Source organism: Bos javanicus, chromosome 3, assembly GCF_032452875.1.
Source record: "Bos javanicus breed banteng chromosome 3, ARS-OSU_banteng_1.0, whole genome shotgun sequence".
NCBI classification, from domain to species: Eukaryota; Metazoa; Chordata; class Mammalia; order Artiodactyla; family Bovidae; genus Bos; species Bos javanicus.
Genome location: NC_083870.1, coordinates 77,607,892 through 77,626,749, shown reverse-complemented (window position 1 = coordinate 77,626,749; position 18,858 = coordinate 77,607,892). Strand labels below are relative to the sequence as shown.

The 18,858-nt window shown below is 41.0% G+C and overlaps 1 pseudogene; it reads left to right on the top strand.

The window, feature by feature from the left end:
* Positions 1 to 8,160: 8,160 nt before the first annotated feature.
* Positions 8,161 to 18,858, top strand: part of LOC133245207 (craniofacial development protein 2-like) — a 133,376-nt pseudogene continuing 122,678 nt past the window's right edge.

Genomic DNA, 18,858 nt, shown 5'->3' with positions numbered 1-18,858 from the left:
ATCTTTGATAACAACTTTTTTACTATCTCCATAATCTCGCCTTTTCCAGAATGTCATGATTGGAATCTTGTACAGTATGCAAACTTTTCAAATATGTATCTGTTTTCAAGAGCAAGAAAAACATGACTGGGTACCTTCTGCAGACTTTGGCTCATATCTCACTGGGCAGAACAATGTCACATGGCTGCTTGTAACAAACATTGGGGGTTTGTCAAGCAAATCATGAAATCACAGTTTTGGCAAAGATGAGATGGTGGATTCACCTCACCCATGACTCAGAAGTAATATCTGTGAAGACCACCCTTATATGTTCTTCCTTTACTTGAAAAAAAAAATTGAAATAAACTCTGAATACTGGAAGACTAGTATTAATAAAAAGTGTAAATAGAAAGCACATCAAAAGGGCTTTAGGTACTGCTGTACCAAGGTGCATTTATAATTTTTATCTTTATTCCATTTTTCAAAAATCATTTTTGTCTGTTTTGTTTACTTTACTCTTCAGTTGGCATTCTGCCTTGCTTTTGTGTTTTTGGTAGCTTTGTTTTTAATTGTTTGATTTCATTTTGGGGTTCTTTTGTTTGGTTCTTTTGTTTTTTTTTTTTGGTTTGTTTTCTTTGGTTCTGTTTTTGTTTAATGTGTGTGTGTGTGTTATTTTGCTTTTACCATTTGTATGGTTTTTTCCCCTTGTTTTTTAATCTCCTTTATAACTATTTTGTAAACTGTCTTTATTTAAGTCTCTGCTAAAGTGTTATCTTCTCAAGAAACCCTACTCTACTTTAAAACCTTACCATCTATGACTTTCTTTGAACCCTTATTCTCCTTCAATTTTATTTAAAGAACTTCTTTCCATATGATACAACATTATATATTTTTATTTGTTTACTATCTACCTACCCTATGGTCTGAGGGGAGGGGCTATGTTTTGTTCACTGCTGATTCCCCAGAACCTCAAGCAGTGTCTGACATAGGTTCAGTTCAGTTCAGTCACTCAGTCGTGTCCGACTCTTTATGACCCCATGAATAGCAGCACACCAGGCCTCCCTGTCCATCACCAACTCCCAGAGCTTACCCAAACTCATGTCCATCCAGCCATCTCATCCTCTGTCATCCCCTTCTTTCTCCTGCCCCCAATCCCTACCAGCATCAGGGTCTTTTCTAATGAGTCAACTCTTCGCATGAGGTGGCCAAAGTATTGGGGTTTCAGCTTCAGCATCAGTCCTTCCAATGAACACCCAAGACTGATCTCCTTTAGGATGGACTGGTTGGATCTCCTTGCAGTCCAAGGGAGTCTCAAGAGTCTTCTCCAACACCGCAGTTTAAACGCATCAATTCTTCGGTGCTCAGCTTTCTTCACAGTCCAACTCTCACATCTGTACATGACCACTGGAAAAACCACAGCCTTGACTAGATGGACCTTTGTTGGCAAAGTAATGTCTCTGCTTTTTAATATGCTATCTAGGTTGGTCATAACTTCCGTTCCAAGGAGTAAGCGTCTTTTAATTTCATGGCTGCAGTCACCATCTGCAGTGATTTTGGAGCCCCAAAAATATTAGGTTGGTGTAAAAGTAATTGAGTCTTTTGCATTGTTGAAATTGGATGCTGTTTGATATTGGAATACATTCTAAATAAATGTGATTATACTATACATAATTGTAATATGCATTTCTCACTTTATTTATTTATTTATTTTGCTAATGACATTATTTGCTGTTTATTAAAACTATGGAAATGCTGTTAGACAAAAAGCAAACTTGAACAATTTTCTTATTTGAGTTCAAAATGGGTCGTAAAGCAGCAAAGACAACTCTCAATATGAACAATGCATTTGGCCCAAGAACTGCTAATGAACATACAGTGCAGTGGGGGCTCAAGAGGTTTTGCAAAGGAGATGATAGTCTTGAAGATGAGGAGTGCAGTGGCTTGCCATTGGAAGTTGACAATGACCAAATGAGAGGATCATTGAAGCTGATCTTATAACCACATGAGAAATTGCCAAAGAACTCAAGGTTGACCATTCTATAGTCATTTGTCATTTGAAGCAAATTGGAAAGGTGAAAAAGCTTGATAAGGGAGTGTTTCTTGAGCTAACTGAAAATCAAAAATTCCTCATCTTGAAGTGTGGTCTTCTCTCACTCTATGCAACAACAATGAATCATTTCCCAATTGGATTATAATATGCTATGAAAAGTAGATTTTCTATGACAATTGGCAATGACCAGTTCAGTGGTTGGACCAAGAAGAAGCTCCAAAGCACTTCCTAAAACCAAACTTGTACCGAAAAAAGGTCATGGTCACTGTTTGGTGGTCTACTGCTCATCTGATCTACTATAGCTTTTTGAATCCTGGTGAAACCATTACACCTGAGAAGTATCCTCAGCAAATTGATGAAATTCACTGAAAACTGCAATGCCTGGAGCCAGTACTGGTCAACAGAAAGGGTCCAGGTCTCCACAACAATGCCTGACCATACAGCACACAACCAGGGCTACAAAGTTTTGCCTCATCCATCATATTCATCTGACCTCTTGCCAACCAACTACTACTTCTTCAAAGCATCTCAACAAACCTTTTGCAGTGAAAATGCTTCCACGATCAGCAGGATGCACAAAATGCTTTCCAAGAGTTCGTCAAATCCTGAAGCACAGATTTTTATGCTACAGGAGTAAACAAACTTATTTTTCATTAGCAAAAATATGTTGATTATAATTTTGATTAATAAAGATATGTTAGAGACTAGTTATAATGATCTAAAATTCACAATCTGAAACTGCAATTACTTTTGTACCAGCCTAATAAGAGATGCTCAATAAATACATGTTGAGAGGGACATGGAGTCAGGACTGACTTAAGATAATTAGGATTTTCCTTCTGAGTCATGCAAGGAATAAAATGTAACCTCTATATGCCAGGAGAATGGGAGAATAACTGTTGAGTGCGAAATTATCTTTGTGAGTCAGGATGAGATAGTTGCCTATGTTTGGAGATTTCTGGCTCTAAATAGCTGTGACCCTCCATCTTAAAGTGGTTTAAAATAACTCTTGGCACCAGGGGAACCATGTCCTTCATGCTCCAATCCATGCAAACTTCCCTTCAAAGTATCTGGCCCACAAGGTTGACATTTAATGATTTTTTTTTGTCTTATCCAATTTGAGGTCTTTTCCAATTTGTCATAAAGTTGGCAAGAAAGAGGCAAGGCCATGACTCAGACATACCATATCAATGAGTAGGTTCTGGCAAAAGCAACAAATAGATTTTCCTGCCTGGTTTCCTATGCTAAACCGCCCATTCAAATGAGAGATTATGTTGAGTTCTTAGTATTATTATCAGCAGAGAAAACAATTATTTTTCCTCATACTGATTTACCACCATATACTTTTCAAAATGATTCTATTTTCTCATTTGCTGAATATAAAAATTGGCAAAGTAATAAGGTCATCAGGGCAGACTTTTTTTTCCATTTAAAGTTGAAGAAACTGAAACACTTCTTCCCTCCCTCCAAAGTGACTTGTCTACACTGTTAATAAGTGACAGAGCTTGATTTAAGCCCAGGTTTCTGACACCATGTCCATTCTTTCCATAATACCCATATCGACAATTTCTTCTACCCTGGCCCATACTAAACAATGAAATTATTTGAGTTTGGATTGAATGTGGCAAACATTTGTAAACATCTGCAAACAGTCTATACCTCAACCATAAAGAAGGAGGCTCTCGCCAGTGCTTGAACTATTGATATTTATCCCTAAATAAGTCATTCAAGTTGATTTTTCCTTAAGCATTCACTGTCTTCCAGGAACAGTAAATGCTGGCTCTGTGAACACAGAAGTAGTAGAAGAAAGTTGACACAGGATGACTTCTGACTTCTTTTCCCACATCTGGGGTGCCTTAATGCTTCATCTTAACCTTATTTTATCTGCTTAAACCTTTTTGGTGTTGGTGGAAGAATAGTGTATGGGATGAATTCCAGGTCTGCCCTCCCATAGGAATGCTCTTGTTTAAAGCCATACTGTTGCCTTAGAGATACTCACTGCCTTCTGGCATTTCTGAGATGGGATGTCCTTAGCTTGTTTAGTGTCTTGGATCCTGCCTGTTGGCACAATGTACACTAATTGAGAAAAGATGGTTCCATAACTCTCCCCTACAGACTACTGTAATTTAGAGTGTTGATGTGGGAAGGAATTATGAGGTGTAATCAAACTGGAAGAGAAAGGATACATGGCAAGCTGCATTTGCCTGGAACTTTACATTGCTAAATGCTATGCTAAGTCACTTCAGTTGTGTCTGACCCTGTGCGACCCCAGAGATGGCAGCCCACCAGGCTCCCCCGTCCCTGGGATTCTCCAGGCAAGAACACTGGAGTGGGTTGCCATTGCCTTCTCCAATGCATGAAAGTGAAAAGTGAAAGTGAAGTTGCTCAGCTGTGTCCGACTCTTAGAGACCCCATGGACTGCAGCCCACCAGGCTCCTCCGTCCATGGGATTTTCCAGGCAAGAGTACTGGAGTGGGGTGCCATTCCCTTCTCTGAGGGAACTTTATATTACATTGAAAAAAATACCAATTGTTACGGCAAAGTGTAAAGGGCTAGTGGAGATTTGGGAGGAAGATAAAGACTGTGTCAAACTATCTGTAGCTCTCTAAGTAAAGTCCTATGCCTCCTAAATAAAACTGAGATGCCAGAAATGCATTGGTATAACTTAGCAAAAGAAATGAAATACTTAGGGAGATAGGAATCCTGGAGTGACTCTGTTATGCATGCCTCATTCATTTCCCCCACAATGGCCATCAAGAGGTCTTAGAAGATATTTCTTTCCTCAGGACATTAAGATGGAATTTCTGGGTCTGGAAGTACGGCAAACTAGATGCTCTGGCTGACCCTCCTACCAAATGTAATTGACAAGTCTGAAAAAAAGGTTTTAAAAAAGGAAGTGAATAGAGAATACTTGGAGTCCAAGACCAAAGAGAATAAAAAGGAGCAAACCATTGATAGATGCAAAATCAATTAATCTCAGCACCATTATGCTCAGTGAAAGAAGCCAGGTCAAAAAGAGTTCATACAGCATGACTTCATTTCTGTAAAAGTCTAGGAACTTCAAATGAATCTATGGTGATAGAAAGTAAGCCTATATCACTATAGGTGACAGTGCACTGATAGACGGCTGCCTGGGGATGAGTGTAGATGGAGGGATGTGCTACAAAGGGGCAGGAGGAGAGCTTGGGGGGATGGAGATGTCCATTATCCTTTCTCATGAAGAGAGATGAAGTTCCTTTCATCTCTCTTTATTTTTATTAATTAATTTTTCTTGGAGTATACTTGTTTTATAATGTTGTATTAGTTTCTACTGCAAAATGAATCAGTCACACATATATACATATCCCCTCCCTTTGGGACTTCCTTCCCATTCAGGTCACCACGGTGCATTAAGTAGTGTTCTCTGTGCTATAGAGTATATTGCCATCAGTGGTCTATTTTATCTTGATTACAGGGATGGCTTCATGAGTGTAAACTGCTAAAATTAATCAAATATGTGCAGTTTATTGTACTTCAGATATGCGGCAATAAGGCTGTAAAAAACAAAAAAATTATTAACAAAAAACAAAGTGATACCTGGAACTCAAACTGAAACTTCAGGTGTGAAGTGATCTTTACCCTGAGGACATACACTTAACTAATGATCTTGATTTTCCCTTTCACAATTTTACAGGATGATGGAAAATGGAGAAAAAGCCCAAACTGATGAGTAGAGTAGGAGTTCAGTTCAGTTCAGTTCAGTCGCTCAGTTGTGTCCCCATGAATTGCAGCACACTAGGCCTCCCTGTCCATCACCATCTCCTGGAGTTCACTCAAACTCATGTCCGTCAAGTCGGTGATGCCATCCAGCCATCTCATCCTCTGTCATCCCCTTTGCCTCCTGCCCCCAATCCCTCCCAGCGTCAGAGTCTTTTCTAATGAGTCAACTCTTCACATGAGGTGGCCAAAGTACTGGAGTTTCAGCTTTAGCATCATTCCTTCCAAAGAAATCCCAGGGCTGATCTCCTTTAGAATGGACTGGTTGGATCTCTTTGCAGTCCAAGGGACTCTCAAGAGTCTTCTCCAACACCACAGTTCAAAAGCATCAATTCTTTGGCACTTAGCTTTCTTCACAGTCCAACTCTCACATCCATACATGACCACTGGAAAAACCATAGCCTTGACTAGATGGACTTTTGTTGGCAAAGTAATGTCTCTGCTTTTGAATATGCTATCTAGGTTGGTCATAACTGTGCTTCCAAGGAGCAAGCGTCTTTTAATTTCATGGCTGCAGTCACCATCTGTAGTGATTTTGGAGCCCAGAAAATAAAGTCTGACACTGTTTCCACTGTTTCCCCATCTATTTCCTGTGAAGTGATGGGACCAGATGCCATGATCTTCGTTTTCTGAATGTTGAGCTTTAAGCCAACTTTTTCACTCTCCACTTTCACTTTCATCAAAAGGCTTTCTAGTTCCTCTTCACTTTCTGCCATAAGGGTGGTGTCATCTGCATATCTGAGGTTATTGATATTTCTCCCGGCAATCTTGACTCCAGCTTGTGTTTCTTCCAGTCCAGCATTTCTCATGATGTCCTCTGCATATAAGTTAAATAAACAGGGTGACAATATACAGCCTTGATGTACTCCTTTTCCTATTTGGAAGCAGTCTGTTGTTCCATGTCCAGTTCTAACTGTTGCTTCCTGACCTACATACAAATTTCTCAAGAGGCAGATCAGGTGGTCTGGTATTCCCATCTCTTGAAGAATTTTCCACAGTTTATTGTGATCCACACAGTCAAAGGCTTTGGCATAGTCAATAAAGCAGAAATAGCTTTTCTGGAACTCTTTTGCTTTTTCTATGATCCAGCAGATGTTGGCAATTTGATCTCTGGTTCCTCTGCCTTTTCTAAAACCAGCTTGAACATCAGGAAGTTCACGGTTCACAAATTGCTGAAGCCTGGCTTGGAGAATTTTGAGCATTACTTTACTAGCGTGTGAGATGAGTGCAATTGTGCGGTAGTTTCAGGATTCTTTGGCATTGCCTTTCTTTGGGGTTGGAATGAAAACTGACTTTTCCAGTCCTGTGGCCACTGCTGAGTTTTCCAAATTTGCTGGCATATTGAATGCATCACTTTCACAGCATCCTCTTTCAGGATTTGAAATAGCTCAACTGGAATTCCATCACCTCCACTAGCTTTGTTCATAGTGATGCTTTCTAAGGCCCACTTGACTTCACATTCCAGGATATCTGGCTCTAGGTCAGTGATCACACCATCACATTATCTGGGTCATGAAGATCTTTTTTGTACAGTTCTTCTGTGTATTCTTACCATCTCTTCTTAATATCTTCTGCTTCTGTTAGATCCATACTACCATTTCTGTCCTTTATCAAGCCCATCTTTACATGAAATGTTCCCTTGGTATCTCTAATTTTCTTGAAGAGATCTCTAGTCTTTCCCATTCTATTGTTTTCCTCTATTTCTTTGCATTGATCTCTGAGGAAGGCTTTCTTATCTCTTCTTGCTATTCTTTGGAACTCTGCATTCTTTGGAACTCTGTGAGAAGGGTGGTGGCCAAAAGAAGTTACCCCATGTCCGAGGTCAGGGGCGGCGACGAGAGGAGTTACCCCACACCCCCATGCCCGAGGCCAGGGGCGGTGGCCGGGAGAACCAACCCCATGTCCCAGGAGCCCTGGCTGTGAGGGTGCAGGAGGGCCTAGAGGAGCTATCCCACTTTGAAGATCAGGAAGGGCAGTGGTGAGAAGATACCCCTCGTCCAAGGTAAGGAGCAGCGGCAGCGGCTGCACTTTGCTGGAGCAGCCGTGAAGAGATACCCCACGCCCAAGGTAAGAGAAACCCAAGTAAGACGGTAGGTGTTGCAAGAGGGCATCAGAGGGCAGACACACTGAAACCATACTCACAGAAAACTAGTCAATCTAATCACACTAGGACCACAGCCTTGTCTAACTCAATGAAACTAAGCCATGCCAGTGGGGCAACCCAAGATGGGCGGGTCATGGTGGAGAGATCTGACAGAGTGTGGTCTACTGGAGAAGGGAATGGCAAACCACTTCAGTATTCTTTCCTTGAGAACCCCATGAACAGTATGAAAAGGCAAAATGATAGGATGCTGAAAGAGAAACTCCCCAGGTCAGTAGGTGCCCAATATGCTACTGGAGATCAGTGGAGAAATAACTCCAGAAAGAATGAAGGGATGGAGCCAAAGCAAAAAGAATACCCAGCTATGGATGTGACTGGTGATAGAAGCAAGGTTTGATGCTGTAAAGAGCAATATTGCATAGGAACCTGGAATGTCAGGTCCATGAATCAAAGCAAATTGGAAGTGGTCAAACAAGAGATGGCAAGAGTGAATGTTGACATTCTAGGAATCAACAAACTAAAATGGACTGGAATGGGTGACTTTAACTCAGATGACCATTATATCTACTACTGCGGGCAGGAATCCCTCAGAAGAAATGGAGTAGCCATCATGGTCAACAAAAGAGTCTGAAATGCAGTACTTGGATGCAATCTCAAAAACGACAGAATGATCTCTGCTTGTTTCCAAGGCAAAACATTCAATATCACAGTAATCCAAGTCTATGCCCCAACCAGTAACGCTGAAGAAGCTGAAGTTGAACGGTTCTATGAAGACCTACAAGACCTTTTAGAACTAACTCCCAAAAAAGATGTCCTTTTCATTATAGGGGACTGGAATGCAAAAGTAGGAAGTCAAGAAACACCTGGAGTAACAGGCAAATTTGGCCTTGGAATACGGAATGAAGCAGGGCAAAGACTAATAGAGTTTTGCCAAGAAAATGCACTGGTCATAACAAACACCCTCTTCAAAGAACACAAGAGAAGACTCTATACATGGACATCACCAGATGGTCAATACCAAAATCAGATTGATTATACTCTTTGTAGCCAAAGATGGAGAAGCTCTATACAGTCAGCAAAAACAAGACCAGGAGCTGACTGTGGCTCAGATCATGAACTCCTTATTGCCAAATTCAGACTTAAATTGAAGAAAGTAGGGAAAACCACTAGACCATTCAGGTATGACCTAAATCAAATCCCTTATGATTATACAGTGGAAGTGAGAAATAGATTTAAGGGCCTAGATCTGATAGATAGAGTGCCTGATGAACTACGGAATGAGGTTCGTGACATTGTACAGAAGACAGGGATCAAAACCATCCCCATGGAAAAGAAATGCAAAAAAGCAAAATGGCTGTCTGGGGAGGCCTTACAAATAGCTGTGAAAAGAAGAGAAGCAAAAAGCAAAGGAGAAAAGGAAAGATATAAGCATCTGAATGCAGAGTTCCAAAGAATAGCAAGAAGAGATAAGAAAGCCTTCTTCAGCGATCAATGCAAAGAAATAGAGGTATATCATAGTGTATATTAAAAGCAACAAGTCAGAAAGATACACTATCCTCAAAAAAAAAAAAAAATCTGAAGTATTAAATACTAGACCAAGGAGTCAAATGACTTTTGAAAATTGAGATATATTTCACACACCATAAAATTCACTCTTTTAAAGTGTACAATTCAGTGACTTTAAGTATCACGATAGAGTTGTACAATCATTAGCAGTATCATTTCAGAACATTTTCATCACCCTGCAAAGAAATCTTACACCTGTTAGATGTTAACTCTCTTTTCCACTTCCTTCAGTCTTGGCAGCCAGTAACCTAATTTCTTTCTCTATGGATATTTTTTTGATATTTCATACAAATGGCATCATAAGATACGTGGCCTTGTGTGTCTGGCTTCTTTCATTTAACATCATGTTCTCAGGGTTCATCTGTGTTGCAGCATGTATCAGTACTGCATTTTTCGATGTGTGTGTGTGTTCAGTTCAGTCGCTCAGTCGTGTCCGACTCTTTGTGACCCCATGAATTGCAGCACGCAGGCCTCCCTGTCCATCACCAACTCCCGGAGTTCACTCAAACTCATGCCCATCGAGTCAGTGATGCCATCCAGCCATCTCATCCCCTGTTGTCCCCTTCTCCTCCTGCCCCCAGTCCCTCCCAGCATCAGAGTCTTTTCCAATGAGTCAACTCTTCGCATGCGATGGCCAAAGTACTGGAGTTTCAGCTTTAGCATCATTCCTTCCAATGAACACCCAGGGCTGATCTCCTTCAGAATGGACTGGTTGGATCTCCTTGCAGTCCAAGGGACTCTCAAGAGTCTTCTCCAACACCACAGTTTAAAAGCATCAATTCTTCAGCGCTCAGCTTTCTTCACAGTCCAACTCTCACATCCATACATGACCACAGGAAAAACCATAGCCTTGACTAGACTATATGTGTGTGTGTGTGTAGCTGAATAATATTCCACTGAATGGATACACCATATTTTGTTTATCCATTTATTGGCTGATAAACATTTGGGTTGTTTCTACCTTTTGTCTGGTATAAATAATACTGCTGTAAACACTCATGTACAAGTTTTTGTGTGAACATATTACACACCACTTTTCTTGGTATATACCTAGGAGTAGCATTGCTGGGCCTCGTGGTAACTACGTTTAGCTTTTTAATGCACCGCCAAACTGCCTTCTAAAAGTGGCTGCATGATTTTATATTCCCCCTGCCCCAGCACGATATGAGGGTTCTGATTTATTTACATGCTTACTAACACTCATTATTGTCCATGTTTTTGATTACAGCTGTTACAATGAGTATAAAATGGTATTCCATTGTGATTTTGATGAGCATCTACCTCATGACTAATGACACTGTTTTTGTATGCCTATTGTCGATTTATGTATCTCCTTTGGAGAAATGCCTATCAAATTCTTTGCTCGTTTTAAAATCTGGACTGTCATTATATCACTAAGTTATCAGAGTTCTTTATATATTCCTGATACTAGATTCTTATAAGCTACATGGTTTGCAAATATTTTCTCCCTTTCTTTGGGCCATCTTTTTACTTCCTTGATAGTATCCAGATATTTTTTTGGAACCATGGAATACTAAGTTGAAAAAAAATTGTTTTCACTATTTTTAATGTTGTCTTGATTTGCTTGTGCTCTCTTTTTGTCAACCTTCAGTGGGTAAATTTGGCAAACTTAAAGCTTCCCTTGGATGAATGACATACCATACTGTTCGTAATCCTGAGCTGGTCCTTTCTTTCTCAACACATCACCTTATGTAGACACATAGGAAATACAGAACGACTTCCCCTAGCTAATAGCAATTTGAATGGTTAGTTAGAGAAGACAAGTAGCAACTTGGGTGTATTTGTGTAGCACATTGCACGTTACACATGTATGCATGTGTATGCACGCATGCGCACATCCATTTAGATGCAGAGCTATTGGGACATCAGTGTAATGACTGGTGGTCTTCCCTGGGGATAGTGATGAATATTGGGTATATTTTCCTCTCATATTCTGTCTTAGCCTACAGTATAGTCACCCTACATTACTCTGTTCCTTGTTACCCATGGCACCTCCATGACTCTGGGCCTTTATTCATTTTATCTCTCTTATAAGAATGTTTTTGATTTATTTTTTTAAAGCTAATTAGAATTCTTCTTAGCCTTCTAGGAACAACTCCTGCATTTTTCTCCTCTGTGTACTTCCCTGAATACCTATCTGGCCTCCTCCCTCTTCGCTCCTGGTGCATTTTGTTTGCTTTTCTCTAACAACTGTTACACTCCTCCTGGCTCCTTCCTGGAAGACTGAGATTTTGCCTAATTTGGATGCATCCCCTTGGGGCCTGGTTCAACTGATGTTCAATAAACATTTGTTGAATTGAGCTAAACTTTTATGTGCAAGCTGAATATTTGGTTATATCACCAAGGAAGAAAACTTGATATTCCATAGAATTATGTTTTCTTGATTCCCTAAAAGTTTTAATTTTTTAAAGTTTATTTTTATTTATTTATTTTAATTAATTTTTGTTGGCATACAGTTGATTTACAATGGTGTTAGTTTCTGCTGTATAGTAAAGTGAATCAGTTAAACATATACATATATCCACTCTTTTTTAGATCCCTGGTATTTTTAGATATTTCAGGTCCCACCAAGCTGAAATCCCTGCTACTCAGGGCCCCTGTGCTGTCCCTCTCTTTCTCCCCTTCCCTCTCAATCTTGGGCTTGCTGCTGCCTCATCTACATGATCAGATGGCAGTGGGGTCAGCCTCCTTTCCCCTCTGGTTTATTTGATGCGCCCACAAAGAAAGAGGAAGGAAGGAAGGTCAACCTCCCTGGGACTGTCTCCATGGTGACCTGGGATGTCACAGGCATTGGTCCAGCTGCAGGCATGTGAAGGAATGGGAGAGTGAAGCAGGTTTTCTGGCCCCCTTTTCCCTCTTGCTCTCTAGTGAAATTTACATAAGGATATAACCCAGAGCAGGGGTTTCCTCCTCTGGAGTTCAAGATGCTACTCTAGCACTTCATCTTTCCTCTGCAATCTGACAGTTGCTCACTGCTCCCCAGAACTACACTGTCTTTGGGGGAAAATCTAAGGTTCAGCCAAAGGCCATAAAGCAGGATCATAAAACTCTTACATATCAAACCATCCATCCTGCTGATGTAATTCATTTGCTAGGACACCATAAGGATGTTATACTAGATAACCTAGACAGGGCCTGCACTTAGCACAGTCTCTGTGCTTAATCACTCAGTCATTTCCAACTCTTTGTGACCCCATGGACTGTAACCCGCCAGGCTCCTCAGTCCTTGGGGATTCTCCAGGCAAGAATACTGGAGTGGATTGCCATGCCCTCCTCCAGGGGATCGTCCCAGCCCAGGGATTGAACCCAGGTCTCCCGCATTGCAGGCAATTCTTTACTGTCTGAGCCACCAGGGAAGCCCAAGAATACTGGAGTGGGTAGCCTCTTCCATCTCCAGGGGATCTTCCTGACCCAGGAATTGAACTGGGGTCTCCTGCATTGCAAGCGGATTCTTTACCAGCTGAGCTACCAGGGAAGACCAGGTTAGGAATGGCTTTCTCTTCCCTGCACACAGTGGTGATCATCTCCATTCTTATGCTGGGGTGTGCATCTGCCCTCTTTATCCCCTATTATCTTGCTGCCTGGCCACTTGGCTCTTCCTTCTTAAACTTCTTACAAGAGTTGTATGCAGACTCACTCTCCTGGACAGCTTTAAAAATCAATCTCCCGTCCACCCTTCCTGTCCCTACCCAAGCTCCTCTCCGCAACACAGGCTTAGAGGGCATAGCATCCACCTGCACTGTTCAACATGGTACCCACAGGCCAGGGCCACTATTTAAATGGAAATTAATTAAAGAAAGTTAAAAATCCATACTCTTCACATTCCAAGTGCTTAGGCACCACAGGTGGCTAGTGGCTATATGTTGGCCAGTACAGACTTAGAACATTTCTGTTATCACAGAAAATTCTACTTGAATATACTGTTACTATGAGGACTTGTCTTTCTGGGACATGTTTATTGGATTTTTATCAAAAAAAAAGATTTTTCATTTTAGTTTTTTTGTTTCAATAACTTAAAAAAAAAGTATAGTTAATTTACAATGTCGTGTTAGCTTCAGGTATAGAACAAAGTGATTCAGTTATATGTATATATCCTCTCTCTCTTTCTCTCTCTCTCTCTCTATATATATATATATTCTTTTTCAGATTATTTTACATTATAAGTTATTACAAGACACTGAATATAGTTCCCTGTGCTGTACAGTAGATCCTGTTGCTTACCCGTTTTATACATGTGAATGTCCCTCAGTTGTGTCCAACTCTTTGTGACCCCATTGGGTGTCACCCACCAGGCTCCTCTGTCCATGGGATTTCCCAGGCAAGAATAGTGGAGTGGGTTGCCATTCCTTTCTCCAGGGGAACCTCCCAACCCAGGAATTGAACCCAGGTCTCCGGCATTGCTGGTAGATTCTTTATCAACTGAGACACCAGGGAAATAGCAGTGTGTATATGTTAGTCCAAAATTCTTAATTCATCTCCCCTCATTGTAGCTTTTCTTGCTCATCTGTTAGTTTCTTCAGAGTGTCACTTCCTAAACCGGGACTTGGTTTCTCCAGGATGTGTACACAAAGGGAGAAAACATAAGAATAGCCACTAGTGTGCAGTGCCAGCTACCACGCTTTGCACTTTCTATATGGACTCGATCCTTACAACAACCTCATGGGCTAGGCATTTTTCTTTCTGCTTACAAACATAGAAATTGAAGCTCAGAGAGGTAAAATGCACTTAAGTCTACACCTCCAATCAGGAGCTGGGATTCAAACTCAGGTCTGTCTGGCATCAAAGTGGTCTCTAATATATCTCAGTGCCTCTTCAGCATGAAAGATTCTGAAATAAGGACTTGTTCCAGCTGAGACATTCGGACTTGGGAGATTTAGTGCACAATCACTGTTCTCAGAGGTCTTTCAGTCTAGCTGGGAAGACAAACAACCTCACTGCTACTGTCATCATACTGCAAACATTTGTACAACACTTTATAATTTACAAAGGGCATTCACAGGATTTCAATATCCCAGGAGGTGTTATGGATCTGGGCTTATTAAGGGACACAGAAGCATATGCAACTGGATGATGGAAATGCTGAAGAAGAAGCAATTAACTATGATTGATTGGCAGGCACAGAGATGGTGTCCCAGGAGCTGAGTCCTGATGGATGGGGTGGATTTCTATAGGCGGAAGTGGGCACTGGGCAGGGACAGCCACGTGATGAATGGCAGGAACCCAAGCTGCAGCCTCACTCCTCTCTGATCCATGCTCCTCCCAGCAGCCAGGGTGAGCTTTCTAAAGCACAAGGCTGTCATTGGGTGGCTTAAAAGTTTCAGTGACTCCCAGGGCCTTGGGATATAGTCCCAAGGCCCTGGGACAGTTTGGGAGGCTGCCAGTCTGGACACAGGCTTGTGCCTTCTCTTCTTATCTTGTACCACTCAAGTGACCTCTTTCCTTCACACCCACTAAGCTGTCTCTCACCTTGGGGCTTTTATTCAGATTATTCTCCTTAATGGAAGTATCTTTCCCCTTACTGACCCCCTGCTTTTCTGACTGATGCTTCTTTATTCCTTCAGGCTAGAGTTAGCTGCCTCCTTGGTGTTCTGTGGGTGCCCTGTACTTGCCTCTATCTTAACTGCTACCCCTTCCATACATTGGAATTGCCTCATTTATGTAAGGCATCACCTCAGTCAAGAAACAACTCAAGGGCAAGGGCTGTGTCTTGTTTGTTATGTACAGAGCACTTAGCAATAGTAAGTGATCAATAAATATTTGATGGCTGAATAAATTAAGCTGTTCCCATTTACTAAGGAAACTCAGCTGCCTTCAGGATAACACTTTGTTTCCTGACGAATGTATAAGACCCTAAAGTAACCAGTATGCTGACAGTGCATGACTCAAGGAATTTAACTACAAATCCATTTTATTTATGTCTCCCAATGTCAGTCTACATGTATTCACTAGTCCTAGTTCTTTCCCTGCCTTTGGATAAAAATATGAGCAGACTCATGACTTTTCTAGTTTAGGTTAAACTATCCTTTAGGTTAAACAATCCATCCCCATTTAGTAATTAGGGAAACAGCAGCCAACTCTTAGCTTCCCCAGTGACTTGCTAATCTGGTCCCCTCCACTTAGATCTATTATTTTCTATGATTTGTTGTTGTTCAGTCACCCAGTCATGTCCAACTCTTTGCAACCGCATGGACTGCAGCACACCAGGCTTCCCTGTCCTTCACCATCTTCCAGAGTTTGCTCAAACTCATGTTCACTGAGTCGGTGATGTTATCCAACCATTTCGTGATAAACTTGCATCATTATCTTTCACCTGGAGTGCTGCAGTAACCTCTAAGTGTCCTCCACGTTTGTGTCTCTGACTTTCTAAAGAACAGGTAAAGCTCTTTCCACAAGAGTTTTTGATGGCTTCCAATTGTTTACTGAATCAAATCCAAATTCTTAACCTGGCATTTAGATCTCCACGACCAAGCTCTAGCCTATTCTTCCAATTTTTTCCCCCATCAATCTCATACAACCTGTGCTGTCACCAAATTTCTCAGTGTTTCCTGAACACGACCCTCTTACTCATGCTTTATTCCATCAACCTGGATGCCTTGATGTCCCTTTTTGCCTAAGAAGACTGGATATGGTTCAACTACCCCCTTCTCTTGAGACCTTTCTCAGTCCCCCAGTAGGAATTACTAAATTATTCTTCTATATTCCTGTAGCTGCGATAGGGCTTTAAACAAAACCAAAGTATGCCACTTCAAATTAATGTGTAATTGTTAAAAGCCTGATTTTATAGGATACATCAACTGTTGGGTATATTCATACAGGAGTTTTATGGGGGTGAGTTGGGCAGGAAATTAAGATCTGTAGGCCTTCACAAAGGCCTTCAGAAGAGTTAGGACATGATCCTCCCTTTTTGTGGGGTGGAGAAGGATATTCTGGATAGATAGATGAAGGACAAATGCAGCAGGCAGAAGATAACTGGCTAAGAAGGTCTCTATTTCCTTTCACTGAAGTCCACAGATAGTCTGGACCTGTGGGTTCTAATAACACACTCAATTGAGAATGTGTTGCCTGACAGCATGATGGTTTGCTGGCTGAATACTGGGGATTCAACTCCAGGCCTGTGTCTTATAGGTGAAGTCAAAGGCACTACAAAGATCAGAAATTTGGCAGTTTAGGGAGAGGGCTTGCCAAATGTCTTAATCTGTTTCCTGAAAATGTTTTAGATTATTTTAGGATTTTAACATTTTGTAATAAAACTGTGTGCCAAGATTGCTTCCAAGATGGACTGTGGAATGGGGAATGGAAAAGAGCTTTGTCTGGTTCAATGTAATGGATGGTCCCAGCCACCTTCCAAAACTACCAAACTGGGGCTTTCAGTAGCATCATTATGGAGCTCTAAAAGAAGAGAATACACCACCAGGTTGCATAGCACTTACTTCATCCCACATTGTGCATTATAACATTAGTTTTGTGAGATTTGAATGCCCTGTTAGACCAATCTTCTCATTGTCCTCCCAATTCTTGATGATGAAGCTCCAAGAAACTTCAGGGGCTCTTCCCAACCCTCCCCCTTAATCAGCTTGGAGAAACATTTCTCCAGATTGGGTATGAATCTATTCCAGTCCTAATTAATACTGAAGCCACACTCTTGGTGCTCAACCCTACTACTGTAAAGCAGTCAGCTCTTGCCTTGGAGTAAGAAAATGACTTAAATAGTGGGGATCTCCAATGAACCATAAGAGGTTCCTGTCTCTGAATATATTTCATTTTGTTTAGGCCCTTTTAAAGATACATACTCCTGGGGCTTCCCTGGTGGTCCAGTGGTTAAGAATTGCCTTGCAATGCAAGAGACATCAGTTTTGTCTCTGGTTTGGGAAGATCCCACATGCTACAGAGCAGCTAAGCCTGTGATGCACAACTACTGAGCCAAAGCTCTAGAGCCCACGAACCACAACTACTAAGCCCGCATGCTGCTACCACTGAAGCCCATGTGCCCAGAGCCTGCGCTCTGCAACAAGAGAAGCCCCCATAATGAGAAGTCCGCAGCTGCAAGCAGAGAGTAGCCCTTACACTCCGCAACTAGAGAAAGCCCATGTGCAGCAATGAAGACTCACCACAGACAAAAAGTAAAAATAAATACATCTTTAGGAAAAGATACACACTCATTTCACTCTAGTTCCTCTACTTTTACCCAGTTGTTAGTGAAGTATTGTGTCAGAGCTTCTTTTCCCAAGAGGGGGCAATAATTCTTGAACATTACAGTAGTCATCAGAGTAACCAACCAGGTAAATTAAATGACCCACTGACATCTTTTATTTGTTCTGTCTATGACAGTATAAAAGATGATTCTGGAGGCACTGATCATTTGCCCCTATTAAATCAGGTACCATCTTCCTTATAGGCAAAATCTCCAAATGAGATGGGCAAAACTCACAGTGCACTTCCCATAAAAATTCAAACAGATCTCTCAAAATCTCTTCCCAGAATTAATGAATACCCTATAAGTAAAGAAACCCTTCAAGGCATAAAGCCTACAAGAGAAAATTACAAGGCTCAAGGTCTCATTATTTCCTTTATTAGCCCCTGTAACACTCCGATTTTACTGGTGAGAAAACATAAAGGCTGAGAGTGGAGGTTTGTCCAGGACCCCTGAGCAATAAACACATTGTCATCCCTTAACACCCTGTTGTTTCAAACCCATATATATTACTAACATCCATTCCCACTAGAAGCAATTTTTTTTACTGTAACTGATTTATGCAGGGCATCCTTTAGTTTCAATTGATGAAGTAGGTCAATACCTTCATGCCTTCTCTTGGGAAGAAAAACCATCTACCTGGACAGTAATTCCTCAGGATTTTACTGGGAATCCTTCTTATTTCTTGCAAATCCTGAAGGCTGATCTAGACAATATAAAGTTCCCTAAAGGTTCTACTTTTTTGCAATATATGAATTATTTGCTTCTTTACTCTCCTCAAGTTTCTTCACAGGAAGACAACATACATTTGCTAAAGCTCTTAGCTTTAAAGAGATGTAAGATTGTCAAAGAAAAATTGTAGTTTACCCAAACCCGGGTTTACTATTTAGGGTATCTGATATCAGAACAAGAGCTATACTAAGATCCAGATAGTCTTCATGGTATTCTAAGTTTCCTAAAACCCAACACTAAATGCCAACTGCCAAGTTTTCTACAGCTAGTTGGTTACTACCAAAATCAGATCCAAAATTTTCTCTGATTGCCAACCTCTGTATATCTTACCAAACAATAATAACCCTGACACAATTTAAAGGAAGAAAATAGTTTTTAAGGCTTAAAAGGACAGTTTGATGAACCTACCTAGTCTTTTAATATTTTTATTCTGGTAACTCAGATGGTAAAGAATCCATCTGC